This window comes from Sminthopsis crassicaudata, chromosome 6, assembly GCF_048593235.1.
Source record: "Sminthopsis crassicaudata isolate SCR6 chromosome 6, ASM4859323v1, whole genome shotgun sequence".
In the NCBI taxonomy this organism is placed as follows: Eukaryota; Metazoa; Chordata; class Mammalia; order Dasyuromorphia; family Dasyuridae; genus Sminthopsis; species Sminthopsis crassicaudata.
In genome coordinates this window covers 152,930,001-152,951,038 of record NC_133622.1, presented here as the reverse complement: position 1 = coordinate 152,951,038, position 21,038 = coordinate 152,930,001, and the positions used below count along the sequence as shown (strand labels likewise).

The 21,038-nt window shown below is 34.3% G+C and overlaps 1 protein-coding gene across 2 annotated transcripts in view; it reads left to right on the top strand.

Annotated features, from left to right (window-relative positions):
* AFF1 (ALF transcription elongation factor 1) overlaps positions 1 to 21,038 on the top strand; it is a 177,339-nt gene that overhangs the window by 31,282 nt on the left and 125,019 nt on the right. The gene's annotated exons all lie outside the window — the stretch shown is intronic.

Below are 21,038 nucleotides of genomic sequence, written 5' to 3'. Positions count from 1 at the left end.
ATTCAGAATGTTTTCTAATAATTTAGATATTCTTAATTTAGGATTGCTTATTTCTCTAAGAGCAAAAGCACTCCAACTTTTTGGTTTTAGGATTGCTTTATACTCTTAAAAAGAATTGAGTGAAGCTGCTTGGGGTCCCTTTAAGAAACTGTATTTCCTATTGATCTGTGATTCTTTCAGATTCCCAACCCTCCCTCTCACTCAAGCATATCCTTTGTTAATGTAGATTTATGCCTATCAATGTTTATTTTATTAGAAATTAAAACATCTTAGTATTATTTTGAAAATAATTTTAATCCTAGTGTTAGGGATGGTAGCCCCTTGATATTCCTTGTTTGATCCCCAATTCCATTTGGGATTTGGACCTTGGATACAAGATCTGGTCAAACTAGTTTGGGCTATATGAGCTGGCCAGGGTTTTACAGCCCCCATTCTAATCTGCTCAGATAGACCAAATGGCATCAGGAAATTCCTTTTCAGGAAGAAACTTCTGTCTGTCCCCAAAAGAGAATCCTTATCTTATTTACATCACTCTCCTGAACCTCCTTACGTCACTGCATCTGAATGATTGTGCTCTGGTATAAAACAGAGTCCTCAAAAATCTATTCTTTGCAAAATGGGCCTTGTACCATGCAGACATTTTGCCCACCAGCTCTCAGGTGTTTCCATTCTAATCAATAAAGACTATGTTTCCATACAGCATTAAGTAGCCAATTCATTTGCTGCCGAACCCGCCATTGGTTACTTTGGGGAAGGAAGGAGAGAGAGAAAAGGAATTGACCCATCTCGGTTTAGAACCTCAGTTTACTCTCCTCATCACTAGGAACCTTTGGAAAAGATTTTGGAAATAATCAGTGGTCTATAAATAGACCTTGCCCTCATGCAGCTTAAATTTTAACCTTTTTGTCTATATTTTATTAAATAAGTACCTGTTATGTTTCCAGCAATTGTGCTAAGCTCCTGGATAAAAAGGCCAAAAAAACCCAAAACCAAAACCAAAAACCAACCCACAAAAAAAAAACAAAAACAAAAACAAAAAAAAACAAACCAGTTCCTGACAACACTTGAATATTATTATAAATCTGATATATATACATTACCATAGAAAAAATAGCAGAGAGTAGACATTAAAGTAACTTGAGACAGAAAAAGACACTTTGCTGTCTTGTAGATCATGTCATTTCAATGTCAATCTGCCATTTTGTTTCTAATAATACCTGACATACACATAGTATGTTAAGGCTTACATAGTGTCAACTTTGTGAGATAGATTTTACAGATAGTCATAGGATCACAAGATGGTAAATTTAAAACTGGAAGGGATTTTAGAGATCATAATTAAACCCTTCATTTTACAGGTGAGAAAACTGAAGCCCACAGATGTTAAACAACTTGCCTAAAGGTCCCAGAGGTAGTATGGAATATGAACCACTGAAGTGGTTTGGAGTCCAGTAGTTTTGGCTTTTAATATATGTATGAATGTATGTATATACAATTGTAGGATAAGGCATTCAGAAATATAGGACTGTATGGGGTTTAAAATTTGTTGGATTTTTAAAATAAATATTTAAGTTTAGATGTATAAATTCAATCTAGAATTCTAAGACCTACAGTCTAGTCTTCTCTCTGTCCATTTCATTAAAATTATGTCTAGCTAAATTCTAAGCTACTAAAGATTAGAGACTTAGCCTGTTATATTTTCTACTACAACCAGCAAATCTTTGTTATTTGAGCTGGTACCATAGAGGCTTAAATGCTATTGAATTGTCTGATTGTCTCCTAAGAGATCACTTCCCAAGAAGTTGTAATAGCTAAAGAGTAGGTTAGAGTTCTGTATAAGCCCGTAGGAAGGAGAGACTTGTCAATGATTTCCTTCCATTAAGTTTTTGGGGTTTAGATAAGATAGATCGGGGGACCTACTTGCTACTTAATTTCCAATTACTATGGATATTTTTAAAAAGTTTGTTTAATAAGAAATTTAAGTTTATCATCAATATTTAAATATAAGAAAATATCAACAAACAATATTAATAATATTTTGGTTAGTATTCAAATAATTGGAACATTTAGATTTCCTAGTAAGGTTAATGGCACACAGAATTAAATGCTGAAAATACCAATTTAAGGTCTAATTGTGCTTCCAAAACTGATTATTTTTTGGAATGTCACTGAAAAGATTTTTATGAAATATGCATATAAGTCTATTAACATTTATTTAATTTGCAAGAATGACTCATTGTTAGCAGCGGATACCAATAGATATCATGGCAACAATTAACAAGCAAACCTGACTTGTTAGATCCTGACAGCTTCCTTCCTATGTGTTCCTGTTCTGGTTCCTAGAAATATCAACCTTAACCTTTTACTCTCTGTATTATCAACATTTCCTCCTCTTCCTTTTGACTTGATAACCAACGGATTCCTTTGAATCTCACGTTGATTATTAGTCTTTGCAGAAAAATCATCATACTTCCCCCTCCCCAATTTTTTTTCTTTACTGGTTTTTTTTCAGCATTTGAGAAAACATCTGATTTTCTCAAGAAATTCCAGGATGGGATTTCTGCAGGGAAACGTTACTTCCAAGTCATTGGATATTTGACAAAAAGAGGTTTACTTTACTCTAAAATAGCAGAGCTATGCAAAAGCTTCTTAAACTGTGAGTCATGACCCTGTAACTGAATGTAAAGCTGGTGAAATTATGATTTATTATCAGTAAGTATTTAGTTTATATATCTGTTTTATATGCTTATACACCTAAGATTGTGTAAAATTTTCTATGGAGGAAAGGGATTATGAGTGGAAAAAGTTTAAGAAACCTTTGGGCTATGCAATTAAGGATGCAATGATACTTAGCTTCTCTGGATGTAGCCCTTCCTCTTGTCACTATATGGAAACCCCTTTGTTCTGCAGAGCAGACTTAGGTGAATTGAGTGGCCTTTAGGAAATCCACCTAGTCTGAAAGGTGAAAGACTCCACATGGATGGGATTTTTATGTCTAGATAACTAAGAAGCTGCATGAGGAAAGTTGGAGCCAATCAAGTTCTGGTAAAAGTGTGGTCTTTTGGGAATTGAGAAAAAACTTTATTGCATTATTAACTTAGCCCTGCATGTCTGAGAAGCTGAACCATTTCTACCTGCTGTTCAGAGCCCATTTGAATATAATTGCAAGTCCACAAAGAGGGTCCCACCATGGGGTATCTGCATGTTTTTTAAACAATTGGGTTTTACACTGTGGAATTTTGTGGAGACTTGTTATAATCTCTCCTGATTGATTAATATAAAAACAAGATTGATTGATTGATCATAGCATAGGCCTTTTCTTGTGTTGTTGTCTCAATCTAAACAAAAGATGGACTCACTTGTGACCTGAGCCTACTTCTCAGTCTCAGGAGATTTCTAGCTGCTTGCTTTAAGGTGGTGACCCCAATATATGGATGTGGACCAGAGGGCTTTTATTCTTGGACTTTGTTGTAGTATAGAGTTCACTCAGTGAAAATAAACACTGTGACCCAAAGGTCCAAGCAATACAGTAATGCGAAACACTGTGGTAAGTGCTGGGAATACAAATAGTTCCTGCTCACAGTTTTCACAGTCTAACAGAGGAGAAAACACATATGGAAGATTTAATAGCATCAGTTCTCCCTGGAACCTGGCAACCTACTCTCAATGTTTATCTAAGCAGGGCATTTCATCTTAAGTCTCAGATGTTCACCCAGGGTGGTCAATAACACTTGGAGCTTTACTAGGAAGTTGAGTTCTGCTGGTCTGCTGGAAATTCTTGATGTAGTGAGAAACTCCAATGGCCCAGTCTGCTGCAGTTAGTGCTTCATGGAGTTTCTTCAGTTTGTTTTATAATTCATAATAAGAAGCCACAAATACATCCCCTTCTAACAATAAAGTATAGGAGACTGACCAAAAGACAAAAAGAGAAAGAATAGTCTGCTTCACAGGGGCAAAGCAGGGAGGAAGTATGTAAGTTGGTTTTAGAACATAATTTACCAATTTTAAGTTCTTTGTTTATATGTTCAACCTATTTTGAACTCTGAGGTTGATAAAAAGAGTATGAAACTTGGCAGTTGTTCCAAGACAGGAATAAATTTGAGAGTAGTAAGTCTTTTAATGAGACTCCTTATTTGAAACTATATGTACTGGTGGGCTGTGCTGTGGCACAATTTCTTTAAGATGAATTTTAGCAACAAAATTAGCTATGTCTTTAGGATCAGGAAATGTCTCCATCCATAATTTACCTGAAATTTTAGAAAAATTTTAGCTGTTTCTGTCTTTACCCTGAATCTAACATGCATATGTCCTCCATAAACTGAAGGAAGAATCTATGAAGGCTTGTCTTGGAAAATGAGCCCTTGTATCTCTTTAGTATAGATAATTTCACTCTCTTTCCAGTTATCAATGGAATTTTATATGTAAGATCCTTAACCCCATTTTGAGAATTTGTTACCAAAGTACATCCTATTAGAAACATTTGAAAACTAATCATCTAATTATAAAAGAATTCAATCCTGTTGCAGTTGCAGTTTAGAGCTTCATTTAATTCCCTTCCCTTGAGGCTATTAGCTTCATATCAGTCTGAAAGAATGAAGTACTTTAAGAAACTTGTAATAAGGGGGTAGTAAAGCTAGGAACTCATTTATTTAGTTACTTATGGACTTTACTATAAATTCAGGTTGGAAACAGTAAGATCTTTCATCAGATTATGGCAACACAGATGTTTTAGTATTAATCCATTAATTAATAAATAGATTTTATGTTCCACACCATCATCACCAACAAAAAATACCTTCTCTGATTAAAGAATTTGCTATGAAAGAAAAAAAGGAGCAGCACAGTTATAATGATATCAACATTGTCCCCTCAAGGACTGATCTTAATTCATAACAGGAGAAAATTCCCCTTTCTCTATTTGAGTTTAGTCATGAATCATAATTAGCAGCCAATATGTATTAAAATTTCATATCATTCATGGATCTAAAGAAAGAAATGATGAACTACTTGTATCTTTGCCAAGAAAATCCAAGATGGACTCATAAAGAGTTGGACACACTTGAAAATTATTCAGTAACAATAATAACAAAATTATCTCTGGGGTGTCACAGCCAGGCTCAGATGATGAGGTGAAAGAATTTCCCACTCAGAAAGGAAATAGCATATTTGGGAAATTGAGTCAATAGGCTATTACTTACGAAGTCCTAGGTAGCTAGGTGGGCATTGCTAGAGAAAGCCTAAATATCTGGAAGTCTAGTTACTCCCTGAGGCAGGTAGGAGGGAGCATTAATAGGATTATAAGTGAACCTTTTGATTTTGGTTGTCTTTTTGTTCAAATGAACCTTATGTATTTTTAACACAAATTGCTTGATCAACCATGTTGGGAGAGAAAAATCAGAGTAAAAGGGGAAAACCATGGGAGACAAAAAAAAAAAAAAAAAAAAAAAGTGAACGTAGCATGTATTGATTTACATTCAGTCTCTTTAGTTCTTTTTCTGGATGCAGATGGCATTTTCTATCCCAAGTCTATTGGGATTACTTTAGGTCACTGAATCACTGAGAAGAACCTAGCCCTTCATAGTTGATCGTCACACATCTTACTATTATTGTGTACAATGTTTTGCTTGTTTCGCTGAGTATCAGTTCATGTAAATCTTTGCAGGCCTTTTTAAAATCGGCTTGTTCATTACTTTTTATAGAACAATAATATTCTATTACCTTCATGTACCACAACTTGGTTAGCCATTCCCCAATTGATGAGACTCATTTTCCAATTCTTTGCTGTAACAAAAGAACTACAAACATTTTTGCACATGTGGGTCCATTTCCCTCCTTTTTGATTTCCTTGGGATACAGTAATGGCACTGTTGGGTCAAAGGGTATGGACAGTTTTATAGCTCTTTGGAAATAGTTACAGATTGTCTCCAGAATGGCTGGATCTGTTCACAACTCCACCAACCATTAGTGTCTCAGTTTTCCCACATTCTCTCCAACATTTAACTTTATCTTTTCCTGTCATCTTAATCTGAAAGGTATGACTTCAAAGTTGTTTTAATTTGTATTCATATATTTTAGAAATGATTCCTTTATCAAAAATACTGATTGTAAAGATTTTTTCCCCAGCTTTGTACTTCTTTTAATCTTGTTTTTGTTGGTTTTGTTTGCACAAAACTTTTTAATGTAATTTAATGTAATCAAAGTTGTCCATTTTATCTTTCATAATGATCTATAGTTCTTTTTTGGTCATAACTCCCAACTTTCTCTTCTGATGGGTAAATTATCCCTTGTTCTCCTAATTTGTTTTTGGTTTTCTGGTAAAATTCTTAGTTGTATTCTTTGCATTGACAAATCAGAAACCCAGATTTACTGTATTTAATCAGAAAATCAAGTTATGTCAGTCCCCAAGGTGATATTTCCCTATTAAAAACCCACTCAAACTGTACCCCCCAACTTTTTTCTGGGTACTTGAATCCCTTTTAGTGTTAACCTGCCAGGCAATACCTTAATCTCCTTTGCCTGCTTATTTTCTGTTTGAGGTTAGCCTCATAATTCACCATTTGCCATTCCTTAATGGTATCTCAAATAAGAAAGTTGTCTTGCCCCTGGCTAGTTGCTAAAACTCCTTTCCTTACTAAAAACTCTTGTGGATTTAGCCTGCCAAGAACAGGCTAATAATAATAAAATCTTTGTCCCTTGATTTGGAGAAGGAATAAGCCTACAAATTCTGCTGGGACAATCTGTGACACCAGCCTGTAATTCCTATACTTTTGAGGTACCACTCTATCATTTGGTGGCTAACCCTATCTTTTTTTGATGGCCGGGTATGGGGACGACCCCCAGTTATCACAACATTGCCACTCAGCCCACACCTTTGTCCCTTCAATTTTTCCTAACTATGTTCCCTTTGGGCAGTACATGGCACTCCTCTTGAATATTAACTTAATGACATTTCAGTCAAAAATACCAGAAATCAAAACTTAGAATAATATTAAATTATAGTCCATGAAATTTTTACCTGAAATAGCAGAAGTTCACTAATTATAGCCTAGTTGTTGTTTAGTAGTTTTAGTTGTGTCTTACTCTTCATGATCTCTTTTGAGCCATTTCTATTTCATTTTACTAATAAGGAAACTGAAGCAGACAAGGTAAAGTGACTTGTCCAGGATCACATAACTAGGACGTATCCAAAGCCAGATTTGAACTCATGAAGATTCTTTTTCCTAACCCCAGATTCAGCTCTCTTATTTATTGTGTCATTTAACTGTCAATTGTAGCCTAGGGCTAAGTTATTTCCCTCATGAACACATTCATAAATTAAGAATAATTTTTCCACATATACAGTGAATAGTAGTTTACACATCCAGTGACTAATTGGTTCAAAAATCCCCAGAAAATTCCTGGCTATTATGTTTCCAGAACATTCTTACTGCTTTTTAACTTCTAAGGCAAAATGAAATCTCCGAATCTAAAATCTATTGTAAAGATGGAACTTTATTACATATTAATTACTAACAGATAAAATTTTATGATTTTCAAAATGATTTTCGATGAAACTCACTTTGATTTTAAAGTTAACTTATATGTTTTTCCACTTTGGCTGGAAGAAGTTCTGGTTCCTTCAAGCTGCAGCACTCTAGAGTTTCACATCATGCTGTCAGCAGGGTTGGTATGATCTTATGACCCAGGCCAAATAGGAAGTTCTGAGCAGTCTCACAGATGAGGATCTCTGAAGAGGATTTTTACTCTTTTCTCTTAACAGTGAGTCATTATTATTATTGTTGTTATTTTCTAATTTAAAACAAGATATAACTCACAGTTTTAAAACCTTTTTGTTCCATTTATTTGGGAATATAATTCATAAGAACAGTTTTAAAAAGGGAAATTTCCTTTTTAATGGCTTTTCTGATACAATGATTTCTTTAATTTCATAATTTAAGAACCATTTTAGAAATACAATAATAACATACACAACTTATATTTTAAAACTCATTACCAATCAGGTGATAGTAATTCAACCAAATGCATTTCTAAATTTTCTTACTTGAAAAATAAATGATTTTTTTTTATTGTGCCTGGTATTTTGTAATAGTCACATTTTAATATATTATGGAGTAATTATATTCAACAATAGTTTATATAGTTTTATGTATCAGGCCTTTACTGGGTTTTAAAGCTTGATTTTTTTTTTTTTTTTTAAGAGTTTCAGAGCCCTGCTTCCTGTAATAATTTTAAATGTTTAGGTTTTCATTTTTCATTAGTTACTTGAATTTCTTAGATATTTCAATATAACAATTTGCTAATTTATATCACAGGGTAGTTATAAGTAGTAAGAATCAAAATTTTCCTTTTAAGACTTAAATCTGAATGGAGTCCATGCTAATTTAGAAAAGTAGACAAGACACATTTTGTCCTATTAAATTCTTAAAAGGTCTGAATATTGTATTGTTCACTCTCTGCCTCTAAGCCAGGTTCTGTGTTAAGTATAATACAATTATATAGTCCTCTCAACAATCTTGGGAAGGGAGGGAGCTATTATTTTTATTATTATTCCCTTTATACAGTTTATAGAAACAGATAAATAGGTGAAGGTGAAGCTAATAGCAAGTATACTGCAATTTCAAGATTTAACGCAAAGTACTTAGCTAAAATACTGATTTGGTTTAATTTCTCTAATAGTCCTGAGAACACATCTTTTTAAAAAAATTTTAAAGCCTTTTATTTTCAAAACATATATATATATAGTTAATTTCTTTCTTTTTTTTTTTTAATTGAAGCTTTTTATTTTCAAAACATATATATGGATAATTTTTCAACATTGACCCTTGTCAATGCTGAAACCTTGTGTCCAATTTTTTTTCTCGCTTCCTTTCCCCCAGCCAGTCCTCTGGAAGGCAAGTAGTACAATATATATTATACATATGCTGTTCTTCTATACATATTTCCACAATTATCATGATGTACAAGAAAAGATTGAGAACACATCTTACTGCAAATAAGAAGACATAATTTAATTTTGGCCAATCATTTAAATCAAGGTTGGGTTTACTATTTCCAGTGATAATGTTTAGAACCTTAATTTTCCCAGGGTCATTTACTGTTAACATTTCATTCAGATTAAGTAGTAATTTGGCTTGAGAAATGAGTTGGTCTTTTGAGGTACTCCACCAGAGCACCCTGTAGAGAATAGATATTCCAATGTTATGCATACTCATGTTAATGTAGGCTGAATTCCTCCTGCAATTCTCCCCAAGGATTATAGTGAGGAATTTCTCTAGCCAGCTGTAATCTCCTCTGAGTTGTAGGAAGATTAACGTGTCTCTCCTCTAAAGATCTAAATTCAAGCTCCTATTAGGGTATGTTCCTCCACTAATAACCACCAAATCTCAGTTAACTTTTAAAAAGATATTACAGACAGCCAGATAGCACATTCGATAAAACATTGGACTTGGAATCAGGAAGGCCTGAGTTCACATCTTTTCTCACACACTCATTCACTTTGTGACCCTGTGTGAGCATGTCACTTAACTTTTAGTTGCCTCAGTTTTCACATCTGTAAAATGGGGGTAAAAATCACATTTACCTACCAGAGTAGTTGTGAGAATCAAATGACATAATATTTGTAAAGATTTTACAAATCTTAGTGCTATAAGGTGTTCCTATTATTGTTTATAATTATGATGATTATAGATCGTCAAAGATCTAGCAAGTAGAGATGTACAAATATTTTCCTATCTTTCTCTAGGGAGAGTGGACGTCAGCTTAATATGTTTCTATATAGCATTGGTTGCTATAAAACATTGCATTTTGTTGAATGAGTTGGGCTGACCACTGATGGTACCTCCCCTTTCCTCAGGCCATTGATGCTGGGCTGACTGAAAAATGCATTGATGGATTCCATTCCTGAACTCTGTTGCTCTTTAGAAACGTATTAGGTCGTAGTATCCACTTTGCATTTAAAATGAAAGCACACATGCCAGGGTGGCCAAAGAACTTGGACCTCATTGTGCTTCACTGGATGTCATCAGCTGGCAGGAAGGGAATGCAAGAGCTCAGATAAAGGGGTCTGAGGCTATCTGGCACCTTGAGAATGTACAACTCCTCTCCCCTCCCCCATCCCTTTTCCGGCTTTATAACCACAGGTAATCAAATGGCTGGTATTCAACACCTTGTTAGCAGACTGGAAATAGTTACAAAATGTCTACTTCTGCTTCAGAATGTCCCAAGACAGTTCCATTACCTGTTACCAGCCTCTTCATCTAGTCAACTTGAATCAGCAATGCTGTTCATTTGCCAGTCCCCTATTACAAAATCTATCCATTCCATGCCTTTTGACTTAGTGCCATTTGGCACAATCAATACAATCTGTAAGCAGTATGGAACTCAAGAACTCCCACCTGTAAGCTTAGACCCAGGTACCTGAACTGGGAGGTAGGGATACCTGTTAAGTAACTGCCTTTTCATACTGGGTCCAATGGGTGCTGCCAGGAAAGAAGGGCTTTCTAACTCTGGTGAATCACTGACCATCCATCCCTTCTTAAAGTGAGCGAAAATGTCTCCTAGGTGTTATCTTTATGAGATAAGTTGGAGCCCACTTGTCTTCACAATACAACCTTCATTCCAAGCACAGATCACGTGTTGCCTCCAAGAAATCCTTCCTCATTTATCAGTCACTCTTTTTATCTTTTGAAATTACTTTTGTAAGTCTTTTCTTATCCATGTACACGTTGGCTCTTTCTGCTTTTTTGTTGGTATATAACTCAAGTTGTAGCATAGGGCACTGGAATTTTAGGCATTTAATAAATCTTTGTTAAATTACATGTTAGAATTTGGTGGGAAATTATTGTTTCATTCACATTCAACCTAATCACTGGTATTGTAATTCACTCTTCATTTTCTTGGCAAGGATATTGGAGGGTTTGCTTTTCTGTGATGTATTGAGTGAGGATCCACAGCTAGTATGTCTGAGGGTGGATTTGAATTCAAGTCCTTAATCTCTAGTAGTTAAAACTGAAAATTACCTCCATTCAGTCTAATATTAAGTAAGTACTATGTGCAAGGTATTGTAATAGCAAAAAATCTCATTCTGATGATATTTTAATAACAAATTTTCAAGATAAGAAAAAATGTCACTTTAGTTTCCCCAAGTATCCCTCTCCCTTCTAGAAAGTCATCCCATATAAAGTAGCATTTTTAAAAATTGAGATAATGTTTACAAAATGCTCAGTACAGTGCTTGACACATAGTAGGCACTTAAAAGCTTAAGAAAAAGAGGGGGGAAATCAGCATGACTGATTACTATATTGATTTTCTGAAAATCATGTAACCTGCAACTTTATGGACCTTCCCCCTCTAAAAAAAAGTTGATGTAGGAATATCTTCTCATAGCTCTTTAGAGCCATGCTGTTTCTATATAATTTTAGTTTTCCTGTATAGGTGTGCACTTGTATTTTCCATTTCTATGATTATAGTTACTGTGCATGTTTTATTACTTGGCTTAGCACATTCTGCCTCAGTTCCATGTAGATCTTTCCATCTTCCTCATATTCACAACATACTTCATTACACATACATCATCACATACACAGTAATATGCCATTATATTCATGTGTAATGATTTGATTAGCCACTTCCTAATTGATACGGGCATCTAATTTATTTCTAAATATTTGCTATTACAAAAGTTCAACTATAGCTATTTTGGTGTATATGGAGTTTTATTTTAAAATCAATGCTATCTTTGGGGTATGAACTCTTGATGCATTCTTTCACATAGCTATAATCTTCATAATATATATGTAGTGCTCCCTATTTGACCCATTCTTAATGTGAGTAGGTTTTCAGAAGTGAGACCTCTCCCCTCTAATGCTTGTGTCTATTCTTCCTCTGTACCTCATTTATATAACATAATTACATCTTACACTTACTCTTTCTTTTGAGCTGCCCTGTTGTTGATAATGAATTTTAAACATATGGTATTCATTTCACCTGGAAAAAAAAAACATAAACAATTTGTCCATATTGAGGCCTTGAAATTAATCTTTTATATTGGCTCATATATATTAAATTTTCTATTAAATTAGTGTTTGGTTGATAGAAAGTCCTGAAAATCTCCAAGTTTGTTGCATGTCTTTTTTCTTGTTCAATATTGTAGATAATTTTGCTGGATATATTTTTAGCCTCAGGCCTATTTCTTCTGATTGTCAGTAGATGTGACTCCAGGACCTGCAGTCTTTTATTGTGGCTATTGATAAAAGTCCTGTACAATTGTAATTGTAGATCCAGCTATTTGGATTGTTTTCCTTGTTTCTTGCAAAATTTTCTCTTTGATCTGGGGGTTTGGAAATTTGGCAATAATGTTCCTATGTGTTTTGCAAAAAGAATCTCTTTGAAGTGGTAATTAGTGAATTTTTTTCTATTTCTATTTTTCCCCTCATATTCTATCACTCCAGGACAATTTTCTTGGATCATTTTTTTGCATTATTGTGTCAAAATCCTTTTTTTGGTCACAACTTTCTGGCAGTCCAATTATTCTTAATTTTTTTCTTGATCTGTTTTCCAGATCTGTCATTTTTCTTATAATATGTTTCACATTCTGTTCTATTTTTTCATTCTTTAGAATCTGTTTTGTTATTTCTTGGTCTTTTATGACTTACCTGGCTTCCCCTTACCCAATCTAAATTTCAAAGAGTTATGTCTTTGAGTCTCTTATCTCCTTTTCTAGTTGTTTTAACTTTTTTTTTTTTTTTTCCATATTCTTGTTTTCTTGGATGGTTTTGAGTTCTATAAATTCTCTCTGAGCAAGAAGTCATTTCATGTTATGTTTTAGGGTAGAAGCTTTTTTTACTTCAGTGTCCTCCTCTGAAGTTGGACCCTATTTTTCTCTGTTCCCATAGTATGTTTCTATAGTAGGGTTCTTCTTTGCTGGTTCTTTTTTTTAATTTTTTTAATGAGATATTAATATAAGCACCTCCAATTCTGGGGTTGAGGGGATGGTGTCTATGGCTTTACCTCATCTCTCCCCTCTGACCAGGAACCTCAAACCAAGAATTCCATTCTCCAGGAAGTGCAGCCAGCAACATCCCTGCCTCTGCACTCATGGGTTTTTTGGTTCCTTCTTGCCCAAGTTCATCTGCAGCTAAGCTGGACCTGGCTGTTCCTAATCAGCTGAGGTTCACTCCCTCTTGTAGGGGAGACTTAGGGACTCAGACCCCACTCTACAAGCAGTGTAAAAGGTGAAAGTTTCTATGGTTCCTACTGAAGCTCCAGCCATAGGAAGCTAGTCCCAGGGTTCCCCACTTGGTGTTTCTATGGAAATAGCCCAGAGGTCTTTGCACTTCGCATGGGTTAATCCCCTGCTTAGAGTTTCTCAGTTGTATCAGGAGAATCCTTGCTCTGGCCTATGTCTTCTTGATTTTTCATCAGTCTGTGTTCATCTTGAAGTACAAACTTGTTCTATTTGTGGGGGAAATCAGGAGGGCTTGAACTTTACCAACCTATTCTGCCATCTCAGAATCTTTCTGTAAATTAACTTTGATAGTGTTGTAATTTTTATTATATTGGCAAGGCTGTGCCATGAGCACTAACATTATTTGAGTTCTTTATTTTTTGAAGAAACATTTTGTAACCTTATTTATATAAGTCTTTTTGTGTAGTTTGGTAGATTGATTCCTCAAGATACCCTTTTAAGTATTTTGTAGTTATTTGGAATGGGACTTTCTTTTCTTGCCTTTTGGTTTTTGTTATTTTATATAAATACAATTGATGTTGAGGATATAAGGGTATATTCTGTTGTCTGCATCTTTTCTTGAACTTATTGTATGAATTAATAATAATGTTTTATTATTCTTTAGAATAGAAATGCCAAAATCTCTGCCAACAGAATTCAATGCACTTCATGAGTACAGCCCAAACCAAATTAAATTGTAATTGGGATGTATTTTAAAAACGAATTAAAACACAATAAAATGTAGAAAATAAGCATCCTAAAACTAAGTATATAGGTCATAGACATCCTTATCTATGGATTAGAGGCCCCTTTCTATTCCAATCTGACTCCACAGCTCTAACATATTCTAAGTTTCTTTGCTGATTCTCTAAGATTTTCCAAGAAACCATTATCAATGAATCTGGATAATTGTAATTCTTCTTTACTTATGTTTTTGATTTCTCTTACCTAATTACTATTGCTAGCATTTCCAGAGCTGCATCTAGTTATATTCGGGAGAAAGGGTATTCTTGCTTTACTTCCATATTTATTGAAAAATGTTCTAGTATAACCTTATTGAATGTTTTTTCTTTTTGTTAGTGACATTTTTTTAAAGATCCTTCTATGTCTGCACTTTGTATGATTATTTAAGCATGAATGTTTGTTGTATTTTGTCAAAGACTCCTGAAATAATCTTGTAGTTTTGTATATCCTAGGTTTTTACATAGTTAATTATGTTTCTTGTTTCCCCAGTGGTAAATCATGTTTGTATCTTTGGCATAAATCCAATTTGGTCATAAATAAGTGATTCCTTTGGAAGTATTGTCTCTTTGACAAGATTTTATTTAAAATTAATTTGATAGTTATTAAGGACATTAGTGTGCAATTTGTTGTTTTTATCTTTCTCTGATTTAGGCATTTATCTCATAAAAGGATTTTGGCAGAGTGTTTTCTTAATTTTTGAAAATAATCTGTGTAGTAGTAATATTCTCCTTTAAAAGTTTGATAAGAGTTCTCCTGTGAATCCCTTGGGACCAGGAATTTTATTTTCTTTGGTAATTGTTTTACAACTACTTTTGTAGCCTTTTCTGAGATTGGGTTTAGAATTTGGTTTTATCTTATGTTAGCTTTGGTATTTTTTAAAAATAAGTTTTTATTAAAGTCATCTGTTTTTTATAATATCATAGTCATCCACAGTATCTTTCCTGCCTGTTCTAAAAACCATCCCTTTAAAAGCAGTAGTACTGTTTTTTAAAGTGGAAAAAAAAAATCAACACAGCAAATAGATTGAAAAAGTACTGTGTAACTAATACCTGTGGGCCTCCCTTTTCCACAAAGGGGCTGTCTTATATTTCTTTATTGGAGTTACATTCCAATAATTTTATAATTTTGTTAAATGGTGTGTGCCTGTTCTTTCCTTTTACATTGTTATTATGTTTATACTTTTAATTGGGACATTTTATATTTTTGAAGGTATTCCTCTATTTCATTTGCGTTATTAGTTTTGTTATTATACAATTCTATGAACAATAGGTTGTGATTATCTTTTTATACTTTTTGGTTTTTCTAATTCATCAAATTTTTTGTTTTTAAGTGCAAATGCTCAAATATTGGTGTTCTCAAGTTATTATTGGATCTCCTTATATCTGTAATGCACTGAAAACGGATGTTACCGAATATATATATATATTATTATGCCCCCGTCCCCTAAAAAACAAGAAGAGAATTAGATCAGATACTGTGATTGTGACCGTGAGGGCAGATCTTTAACTCAACAAGGGAAAGAGACAATGAAAAAAGATGAAGTAGATAAATTTAGTCACATTAGATTTAAATAGTTTTGTATTTTCAAAAATTGTGACCAGGATAAACAGAGAAAAAATTTGGAAAAAATATTTTTATAAAATATCTCCAAGGATATGATATAACATATGTTCAAGTAACATAAGATCAAAAAACATTGCTCAAAGAAGAAACATCTATCAGAACAATTGGAGACTCAAAACCATATAGAATTTTCCAAATCATTTATAATGACAATTACTATATATGAAAAGCATTTTGTTATAGTGGTGAATAGAGAGTAAGCTGTCCTTAGACTCAAGAAGAGTTGAGTTCAAGTGGAATTGGATCTCTTGATATATACTGTATGTGGGACACTGTGATACTTTACCTCTTTTAATTCTGTAGGCTAGAGATGGAAAATTCAGAAACAGTACCTGCTAATAACCCCCATGAACTACATATAGATTTAATTTTAAAAAGTAAAGTTATCCACGTCTTATTCTACTTACATTGATTTTGCTAAATGTTTCCCAGTTACATTTTAAACTGATTTGGGCCACATTTTGGAATCTTGTGGATTGCTTTTTGCTCCCAGCATTACATTTGACAGTTCTGTTTTGACGGTTCATAAATGCAACGATTTTAATTTGCATTGGTAAGAGCTTCATATATCAATGAAACTGGCAAGTTTAATCTCTAACTGTAATTCTAACAATAATCCTAATGACAGTGAACATTCATATCAGTGTGTTAAGGTTCAGAATACACTTTATGAATGTTATCTCATTTGTCAACAACCCAGACTTGTAGTTGGTAATTACCAAGCTTGGTCCCAGAGAGGAAGGTAGAGGAAGAGGATGTGTGTGTGTGTGTGTGTGTGTGTGTGTGTGTAAAAGAGAGAGAGAGAGAAAAAATGTACAACCTATGATTGGATCGCAGAACATAACGTCAGATTTTTTTATATGTTGTATAGTTTTGCAAAACAATTCTTTCAGGCAATAAACATTTAAGCATCTTCTTTGTGCCAGGCACTGTGTTAAGAATTAGGGATCCAAATTTAAAAAAAAAAAAAAAAAAAAAAAAAAAAAAAAAAAAAAGATAGTCCCTTCCTTCAAAGAACTTACAATTTTATTTTTTATTTACTAAATATTTTTCTCAGTTAAATTCAAAACTAAAATTTTTTTACATGTTTTTAAAATTTTTGAGTTCTATGTTCTCTTTTTTTAATCCTCCCACAATTAAGAAGCCACATATAAAGTTATATATAGAAATCCATAAAAATCAAGTTGTGAAAGAAAACAGATATCCCATCCTAATGAAAATAAAAAGCCTCAAGAAAATTTAAATTAAAGAGAGAGAAAGAGATGATACTTTTTTTTAACAAATTTTTTAACAAACACAATCAGTTCCTTCTCTGGGTATAGATAGGATTTTATATCATAAGTAGTTGTGGGTGATTACTATTCTCAGCAGTACAAAGTCATTTACAGCTGGTCATCCCAGAACATTGCTATTACTTTATATACACTACATTTCACTTTGCTCGAGTTTATGAAAGACTTTCCAGGGTTTTTTTGTTGTTTTTTCTGCCAGCATCCTGCAAAGAGGGAAAACAGTAGAGAAAAGGAAGCTGAAAAGGGAAGAGGGTGGTTAGAAGGGGAAAATACCTGGGACAGGCATGATGGTAAAATCCAAAGAGTACAGTTGTCTAGGACATGAAGAGATTACTGATTTGGGTACCCTCCTTAAAAAGGAGACTTTGAGAGTTCATGCCATTCAATAAGACGAAATCCAGAGGCAAAGGATTCTACTAGGGTGTGAGTTCCAAGGCTGATGTGATCTTGCAGGATAAAGAGGTTCCTGGGGCCATGATGTAGAAGTCCAGAGGAGTATAGCCAGGTAGGAAATTGTAAGGAATACCTTCTAGGGTAAAAGGCTAGAATATGTTCATAATGAAAAAACAAAAGCTATCAATAAAATTGATAAATGAGTATCAGAGGCCATTTGTGTGTGTGTTAGATTTATAGTAAAAACCTTAAATCATGTCATATTATTAGGCTCATAATCTTGGATTCTTTCCTTTTTTTTAAGGCAATTGGGGTTAAAGTCTTACAGCTAACACTGTTAGCTGGATTCGAATTCAGGTCCTCCTGATTCCAGAGCAGGTGCTCTATCTACTGGTCCATCTAACTGCTACTTGAATAATTTTTACTATAGGGTTTGTAACTTGAGATGAAGCTTCAGTGTATGCAAGAACTACACTAAAAGTGAGGAATAGTGAATTTTCAAGAAAGAAGGAGCATCTCCTGTCTTGTAATTCTGTATCACCAGCTTCCTTTGTGACATCTCAGGTTGAAGGATTTTCTCCTTAATTCTTCACTCTTACTCACTCTGCCTGTATCTGTTCCTTTACCAAATCTTGACACTTCTACCTCTCAAGATTTTCTTTGTGTGTGTGTTAATATAAATATGTGTGTATGCTTGTATGTATATATATGTGTATATTTATATATGTTCACAATATACACACACACATATAAAGTCTTCTTTCCATGTCTGTAATCACCACTCCTGAAGCCAGTTTCCCTGCCTCTAGTCTTTCCCCCACTACAATCCAGCCTTCATGTAGCTGCCAAAGTGATTTTCCATCTGTGTCAAATTCCAGTGGCTCTGGCCTCTTTCTTACCTTCAGGCTGAAATATAACCTCTTTTGTCATTTAATGCTTACTCCTCTCCAGGACTGCTCTACTGCCTTAAACTTTTCTTTTTCCCATGGGACAATCTATCTTTTTTCTCTGTCCCTCATGCCTGGAATTCTTTCTCTTCTTAATTAGGGCTCATCATTTTCCTCACTTCTTTAAAGACTCAGCTCAATTCTCATCTTCTGCAAAAGGTTTTTAATCTGGCTTGGCTAGCTCTTAGGGCAGTTCAGTTTTCTATTGCTTTCCATCTGTTTTGTATTTGCATTGTAGGTTGGGTTTTTTGTGTTTTCTCTCCCATTTGAATCTGAGCTTCTTGAGGGCAGGCACTGTTTTTTTTTTTGTTTTTGTTTTTTGTTTTTTGTTTTTCTTCCCTAGGACTTTTACCAAATGAATATTTCTCCAGTACTTACTATATATGATTATTGCCTGTCCTGTCCTTTATGAGAGCATAATAAGTAGGATCATTTTATTTGGAAGATAATATGTGTCATGAAAAATGTGAAAGAAGTTTGTAAATCACTTTTGAACCAGAAAAGATCAAATTGTGAAACAGATTTTTTATTTTATCCTGGAGAAAGTAATTTATTGAATATGAGAGTGTAATGCCATGCCTATCCTGAGGTCTTGGAATATCAATTTGGCAGGTTGTGGAGAGTGAATTGACAAAAACTAATGGATTGCTGTCCTTCAATCTCAGAGGACCAAAATGATATTGCATCTCTATGTTAGAGTCAAGTTATAATGTGTCCAACTGTGGCTGATGGGACCAATATGAGCTTGGAATGCTCTGCCACAGTTCAGACCCGAATAGTCCCCATGAATATTTGGGGTGGAATATTCTTGCATTTTTTTTTTTCTGAATTATTTCAATTCTGCTTTGCCTATAGAGCACAACACCTTCTCTGATGACTTCATGCTCTGGCAGTCCTGTGCCAGTGTCTAACCTATCATGCAAGCAATCTAAACATCTTAAGAAGGACCTTGAGAGTGTCCTTGTATTGCTTTTTCTGACCACCCTGTATGAGTTCTTAATGAAATAACTTTCTTGGCAAGGGTACATTTATTTAAACGCAGTAGCCAGCCCAAGGGAGTTTTACACAGTAGAGTGTGAATGCTTGGCAGTTTAATTTGAGAAAGGACCTCACTGTCTGGTATATCCTGCCAGGTGATCAGAATCTTCCTAAGACAATTCAGATGGAAGCATTTTCAGTTTCTTGGCATGGTGCTGGTGTACTATCCAGGTTTCACAGGCATCGACAAAGAAGCCAGCACAGTGACTCTGTAGACCTTTAGTTTGGAAGTCAGTCTAAATTCTCCTTTCTCACACTCCTTTGGAAACCTCCCTAACACTGAGCTAGTTCTGACAATGTGTGTGTGTCAACCTCATTATCAATATGTACATCCCTGGAAAGGATACTGCCAAGGTAAATAAATGAACCTATCTACAGCATTCAAAACTTCTCCATTTGCTGTAACTAATGGTTCCACATATGGATGGTGTGGTGCTGGCTAATGGAGGACCTGTGTTTTTTTGGGCACTAATTGTTGTCAAAATTAGCACAAGCAGCACAGAGAATCAGTCCATAGTTCTCAGAGGCTACATTGAGTGCACAATGATCAGCAAACAAAAAGGGCAGAGAAATCAATTTAGGAGGCAGTTATATAATAGGGCAGAAGAGAAATGATGAAGTTCTGGATTTGGGTGGTGGTTGAGTAAGTGAAGAGAAAGAGAATGTACTTGAGGAATATTGTGGAGAAAGAAGCAACATCTAGAAACAGGGTGGAGAGCAACTAAATGGTGCAGTGCACAGTAATCCAGCGCGAATCCAGGATTTGAAGTGAAGACATGAGGTTGAATATTGCCTCAGACATTAAAAAAACAAAAACAAACTGTGTGACCTTGGAGAAGTCTTTAAGCCCTAATCTCAATTTTATGCCTTGTGAAATATATATAATTATACCTATCTCTCAATGTTATTATGAAGATTAAATGAAGTAAAACATGTAAAGTGCTGTGAAAGTTCTAAAACACCACATAAATGCTCACTAGGATTATAGTTTTTATACTAAATGCGTGAGTCAGGGATGACACTGATTCAGAACCTGGGTGATTGAAAGGATGGTAGAGTTAAGAAGAGAAATGGGGAGTTCAGGAAAAGAGATGCCCTTTTTTTTTTTTTTTTTAATAACTTCCTTCAAAATAGTACATTTTGGACATGCTTTTGGGAAATCCAGAAGTTGTTTAACTGGAAGTTGATGGTGAGAAATTGGACTTCATATTCTGAATATTTATGTAAAATGCTAAGAGTCATCTGTAGAGTTATGATCAATGAGATCACCTAGAGAGTTAATGTACATATTCTCAAGGGCCATGTTTATGAATTATATAGTAATGTGTCAATTTCAGAAAATGCTGTATGGAATAATCTTACAATTACACATAATATGACTTTGTACTCTCAAGATATTAAACAATATTTTTTTCATCCAGACCTGTAGTCTTATTAGGATAAGGAACTATCCCTGAGCAATGCAAATTTGAGGGGTTTAGAAGTTATGATTTGTCTAGGTTCACCCTAAGGTATGTACCAGAGGCTGACTTGAACTTTCTTGGTTTTTCTAGTCATTAATTTACCCAAAGCTTCCCTCGAATGTAGTGATTGTTGAACATCTTAATTGCATTTAAACTAGAGCCTAGAGAGGGAAATAGTATCCTTTGAGAGAGATGATAAGAGAAATTTTATAAACTACATGACATATTTGGGTCGATGGATCATATGGTATTGCAACATTTAGCAACAGTCACTCTTAGCTCATTTATTAGTAAATACAAATATGAAGAGGCA